Source organism: Perissodus microlepis, chromosome 7 (assembly GCF_051167445.1).
Source record: "Perissodus microlepis isolate ML-2025 ecotype Zambia chromosome 7, ASM5116744v1, whole genome shotgun sequence".
Classification (NCBI taxonomy): Eukaryota; Metazoa; Chordata; class Actinopteri; order Cichliformes; family Cichlidae; genus Perissodus; species Perissodus microlepis.
In genome coordinates, this window is record NC_140467.1 from 20448187 (window position 1) to 20454915 (window position 6729).

A 6729-nucleotide genomic window follows, 5' to 3' on the forward strand; every position below is an offset into this window, starting at 1 on the left:
TGCGCATGAATCAGTTTTTCTGATTTTAAATAATGATTTGAAAGCTGCACAACAGAGCAGATTTAATGGTATGCTGCTGTTGTCAAACCCATAAGGCAACTTTATTGACTTGGTTCCCGTTCACTGCGCTCAGCTTCTTGAGGAAAAGTTCTTGCTGTACATTAACTGGAGCAAAACCTGCAGGCTAGTTTAAGCAGAAAACTCAACCTGCATTGCATCGTGCACACCAGCATGCCTCACTCTCCTCAATTCACACCAAAAACCCTTCCAATCTCTTGGTCTGCTTAAGTTGTTTCAACCTCTTCACCATGCCTGCATCCACCTGTAAGCTCTGGGGATTTTTTTTTTTTTTCCATCACTACCCAACTTCTCTGGTTTCATATTTGTAGACCGTGATGAGCCTCTAACCACCAGCTGCATTTTTCTGTAATAAATCAATCGTATAACCCTCTGATACCAAATGTATCATTTGACACGAGTTTTTAAGACCTCTACATTGTAAGCAACAAATCGCACAAGCTTGAGCAAACTGATATTTAAGTTCGATTGTAATTTATCAGAAGCTTCAAAAAGCACTCTTAATTTTTTTTTTTTTTTTTTTTTAAAGCAAGTCAAGTATCTGAATACATTATTGAAGAAGCTCATAAAGTTACACTTTGCTAGTATGTGTATGGAGAAAATCCCAGAAGATCCGGGACCAGCCCATCTAGCACCAACATCCATGACACGTCCAAAGTCACTTAAATCACTTCTCTTCCCCATTATGTCAGTTTGAACTTGACCATGTCTAAACGCATTGAGCTGCCCCTATGACTCGCTGATAAAGAGATTTACCAGATTCTGAACAAGTGTATCTAAAAAAACTGGCTATTAAGTCTATATGAAAAATCATGTGAATTAAGCAGTGACCAAATCTTTACACAATTGAACAGTTATTTTTTATCCAAAAATAGCAACGATCCCTCAGAGTGACCCAGATTTTCTCCCTGCGCATTTATTGGTAATAACTAATAGCAAACATAGCTTTAAAAAAAAAGTAGCTTCTTGCCACAAATACAATCGTAGAGACAATATGATCCTTCCTTTATATATCATTGATACGGGGCTTACAAAGTGCAGAAATAACTAATGCAGGATTAGTCAGGAATTCCAGTCTGGCCCACTGAACGACTTTGGAAAATGTGAAGGAGGACATAAATTTGAGAGTTTTAACTGGATTTTCACAAGCGTTACAGCTTTCCTGTTGATAAAGAGCTCCCCCATAACCAGTCACACAACACCAAAGTAAGTAGTAATAGATTACTATAGACTATTAAATAAGAGGAGGGTTGCTGTTTTCACTATCTACTAAGGCATTGTGATTGTAGACAGAATTAAAACAAAAAAAAAATCCTTTATAATTACAGAACAGTCTGCGCAATGAGCTTTTCAGTAATTTCACACATTTATTTCTTACAGTTTAAGCAGCATTTCTTTATCATACAGAAATCCAGAAGAGCATTGTTGACACTGCATTTCTTTCTCCTTCCTTCAAATATCTTCGTGATTAAGTCCAGTTCTTCACACTGACAGAAAGCCGACTTTCACTGGTAGAGCTTCGTGTGGCCCGCGGTGTAAAATGAGTTTGACACCCCCACCGCCGCCCTCGGTAATCCTCCACCAGTATCGGAACTGCAGGTTTTGCGCGTGCTGGAGAGGAGGCTGTTTCCCTGCGATGCTGCCTCGGTTTTTAGCGGGTCATATTCAAACGCAGAGTGACGTGTCTTCCAGTTTGCGCCAATGCCAGTGGAGAGGGGGCGTGTCCAACTATTTTGTTACAAACACGAATCCGGAGTAAGGAGTCTTTTTACTGGGTATGTAACGGCTGCTTAAACTAAATAATATCAAGAGTGTCGCTGCGTTACGATGCGTGTGATTGTTGCGAAGGATCTGAAGGCGGTCTGGTGTCAGTGGTGGCTTTTTTTAACATTCTTATTATTTTGTGCGCGTAAATGAATTGCGAGGCTCTTGTTTCACCAGTAAACGGCAGCAGAATAGCCAGCTTCATAAGGTGTTGGCTGCTTAAATGTGCGGGATGGTATTGTGTCGGCCAGTAAACAGCCTCCCGGGGCTGTGTGGACACCATCTGAGGCATCCCCTCTGTCTGCGAGTCGAAGCATTTTTGTCTGCAGCGTTGTGTGAGCGTGTAATGGATCGGCAGGGGGAAGGAGGGGAGGGGGTGTAGTTGTTGTGGTGAGACAGGTTAGACATTTTTATTCCCGACTAGTGAAGTAAACAAAGAGCTGCAATACGCGCGGTGGTCCTGTCTGCGGGACCCGAGAGAGGGAGAGGGGGGGAAGCGGAGAATGGCGTGGCTCCGGTATTGCCACACAGCTCCGCCGTAGTTCTCGTTTCGTTTGACTTTGGCATTGTTTAGTAAGGACGACCGGATCGGCTCTTTCTGTCCGTAAAAGCCGCCGTGCTGGCCGCCGAGGCCCCACTGAATCTCCCACTCCACCGGTACTCGCGTAAAACAAACCGCGAGTGAGCGGTGAGTGAGTGTTTTAGTGCCGCGAACCCTTTTGTTTGTGGACTCCGCAGCCAGCGTCGACCGAGCGAGTGCACGGTGCAGAGGGGCTGGCTGGTCCTGCTAGCTGTGCGCCTCGGTGCTGGGGCTGTCTCCGCGTTTCATCCGATGGGAACTTAAAGGGGAGCACTTTAATGTTACGCTTTTTGTTCGTCTGTGTTCGGTTTGGAGCGTTCGTGGAGATGGGTGTAATTATAACGGGGGGGACCAACTCGGGATAGTGAAGCTGTGCGTGTGTATGTGTGTGCTGCAGCCGACGGTCGCAGCTGAATCCTCTGCCTGGGCTGGAGGGAGGAATCCCGGGCTGCTGTTGCAGCTCCGCCTGTCGTGGGCGAGGGTTTATTTCGGAAGTTCCACCTTTTTAGGGGATTTGTAATGCGGGATCCGTGCAGCGATTGGCTGCAGTGCCCCCCCTCCCCCTCCACTTCCCCGCCCCGTTGCTGTGGGAGGGACACAAGCCTTAATGGCATAGCCCGCCCACAAAAGTCACGTGCTGCAAAACTCCAGGAAGTAGTTAATTGTTTTTCGAGATCTATTGGTTGGGTGGATGGATAGATTACTTAATGAACGTTAATAGGGAAAATGCAGTATTGCAAACAGCAGGGCAGACAAAAAGAATTAATACATAGATGCAAAAACTAATTTAAAATAGAAACCAGAAAGACCGAAAATTCCAAATATTTATTTGTTTATATTATGGTAGCTCCAACCATCACAGCATTTTAAATGCATAGTTGCTGGACAATGGCAGCCACTGCAGCAGAAAAGTCCTAACTTTTAATTTTTTGTAAAACAACTCCTTGAAACATTTTTTGTGGGAAGTTGAACTGTAAATCTACTCTTACACAATACCGCCAAAGGAACCCTGCATCTAAACATTATATTTTACATTAAAATTCTGCAGACTATCATTGCAAGCTGCAATGTGGTATGATGTGATGCTGATGCCTTGTGTGTGCTGTTAACTAAACTTCAATTAAACTTCATCTTAGAAGAGCCATACCATAGAGCCCCAATCATTCCGTGAATATATCCATTGAGTAAAAAAAAACAAAGAAATATCAATAATCACACTTGTGCTTTTATTTATTAAGTAGTTATTATTTATTGAACATCCATCAGTTGTGCAGTAAACGACATGGAATATATGTGGATGTGTTGCTGTTGTTATGAGGTTAAAAGAAAAAGACTTACAATTTAAACCAGTGGTGTCAATCACATTTTACACTGAAGACATCATACTGTACACTTTGATCATAAGTGGGTGGGATGAGTAAAAACATTTTTTACATAAAATACAGAAAAGATTCTACAGAAAAGGTTCTGCCAATTCATTGACCAGACTGTCCTGTAATTATAAAATATGTTTTCATGAATTCACAGAAAATGTACTTGTACCCCCATGGACTCAATGTAACAGAATCCAAAAAACAAAACACAGAATTATTATAGTACATAGTGGAGAAACGGGAACTTTTCTGTAATATAACTGTTTATCTATTAGTTAATTACTTTAGCTTAGTAGTAATGGAACTGGGGGTGAGGGGTATAGTTGGAAAACCTGTAAAACTTGTGAAAATACAGTTAAAAGTTCAAAATCTATGCATTCCTTCTCAAAGCTGGCCAGTGGGCAGGATTGGAGTCTTGGCTGGGCCAATTCTGGCCTCCAGGTCTTATGTTTGACATCACCAGTGGATGCTATTTAAAACCCAGTAACTGCCGTCTGTATATTAATGTTCAAATTCATCTTCAAACGAAGAGAAAAAAAACTCTCAAATTCTCTTTAAACTTTTCCCTGGTCAGTAACATGCTTATTCCTCTTGATAAAACTCATGTGGCGCCTTATCTAACACCTCCGTGACCGTGTTATACCTTAATAATGGACGGGCTGTGCTTTCTACGTTCGTCACTAAACATGGTGCTATTATGCTTTCCCCATTTATACTGCAGCTGAGCCTCTCCGCTCTGTGCTGGCATTATCGCGCTTCAAGTCAAAAGGGTGTGCTTGGTAACTGCTCGAGAAATCTTTGATTGACAGTTCAATTTCACAACCGAACTCGTCGCCCCGCCCTTGTCCGGGTTCTTCGAACAGGCTGACCAATAGCTCCTAAAAGGAGGACCGCTTTTCACTCCAGGGTGAAAACCCCGCCCACCCCAGCTAACCGAACGGAGATTGTTTTCGTTTGTAGGGGAGATTCTCACTTTGTAGCTTGAATTGTTTATTTCAAGTAATACGCCATCGATTAATTGCTTTTTGCAGATACACTGAGTTTCTGTCTTCTCCAGTCAGTGGTGTAGCCTTTCACCACAAGCGAACGGATTATCGTACCATCATCACCGAACTTCTGCTTGCTATTTGGGAGAGAGGGGTGAGTTCATTCAGCAAGCTAGTGTTGGCAAGCTAACTCCCTCCGGTCAGAAGACGTTTTAACAAGATCACATAGATGATCGATGCTTCTTTGTATGCCGTTCACTCATAAGTCGATCTAAAGCCATCAGTGTGGCAAATCGATAGCAAATATTCGCCGTTTCAGCGAGAGCCCACCAGATCGCTAATGGCTTAGCTGCATGTGCTTCCCTCTCCTAGCCCCGGACAGCGATCGGTGTCAGGCTACTCATGTTGTTTACATTAGCTAGCTGCTAGCAGACAGCAAACAACTCCCGTCGACAGAACAAGTTCCCAGCAAAGTTAATTAAAATAAACAGTATACATTTATTTTAGCCTGACCGTTCAGCAGGGTGCCTGGCGTACGAGTTGCTCTTGGCTCTTACCTGCTGGAAAATGGAGTGTAAACGCGCTGAACTCCTGCGCCACGCTCTAAATGGCGGGCGTGGGGAAAGCGTAACTCGAGGTCGCTGCTTGTAAAGGCCTGTAAAAGGGACTGGAGAACCGCGGTTGTGGGGCTGTTACCGTGTAATAGACACAACCGCGTTTTCATATTGGAGGACTGTAACGTCACTACATTGCGCTTCTGTCTGTAAATACCACAGACTGGCTTTCTTTGGCCGTGCGGAATGACTCGTTTGCTGGCAAGGTGGAACTCAGCTGCTGGTGGGAGCAGAGAGGAAGCGTCAGAAGCAGCAGCGCACGAGCACTCGAGTTTATCATTGTGTTACTTTTGCTCGACACACGCGTGTAGAATTTTATTAGCTGCCTGACTTTAGCGCTTTTATCTTTTTTTAAGTACGCCATTCCTTCGAGTGCCCGAGAGTTGCCGTCGTCTTGAGGAAGTTGTGAATGGCAGACCGACTTCCACGTTCCCACAGCACCTGTTTGTCGGTGACGTAGGCTGCGTGTCTCATTGGCTGCTCGGAGCGCGAGTCGTACATTCAGTTCATGCTAACGTTGTCATCCATGTAGCACGTAGAGACACGGGACAGATAAGACAAGGCAGAGGGGATCCGCGACAAGCCACAAGTTGTCGTAGAAATATTTTAACCGGTATTTTTGTCAGCGGCGTAGCCAGAAATAACAGAAAAATACACAATACACTTTGGCTCAACCGAACGTGTATCAGTAACGCCTGCGTGTAGCTGAGGGGGGGGGGGGGGGGGGGTATAATTAAATCATATTCATCGATTCATTAACGTGGCTATTACTTTAATGTAGCAGCTGATTTAATTGCCTGTATACTGCCGTATTATTATAGCTAACGCTACCTGTGTATATTATGTATACATTTGAAAACTGCAAAATAATAAGAAAATAAGAAACTAGAACTCTGACGAAAATTAAAGTTTAGTATTTCCATCCAAAATACACCAAAGCAGCAAAACATGCAAGTACTTAAATAAAGTGCAAGTACACGGAGCAGTATAAGAAAGTAGTGAATTACCCATGATTAAATTATTATGGTACACACATTTTGTAGCTTCATCAGCTACATTATTTGTGATTCAAGTCCTTGTTTTAGCCAGTTTTTTATGTGCACTGCTGGAGTGGTAAACACCTTTTTTTTTTTTTTTCATTTTTACCATACTCCTGTACAGTTGTCTTCTTCCCTTTGAAAAATACTGGCTAAAATGTGTTATGTTTTTAATCTAAATATGGACAGGAATATTTGTAAAACTAACTTAAGAAAAAAAAAACTTCTATAATTTTATTAATCAGAAGGAAATTCATACATCAGTAACCAGGCTTCCCCCACACATAATAAAATCAA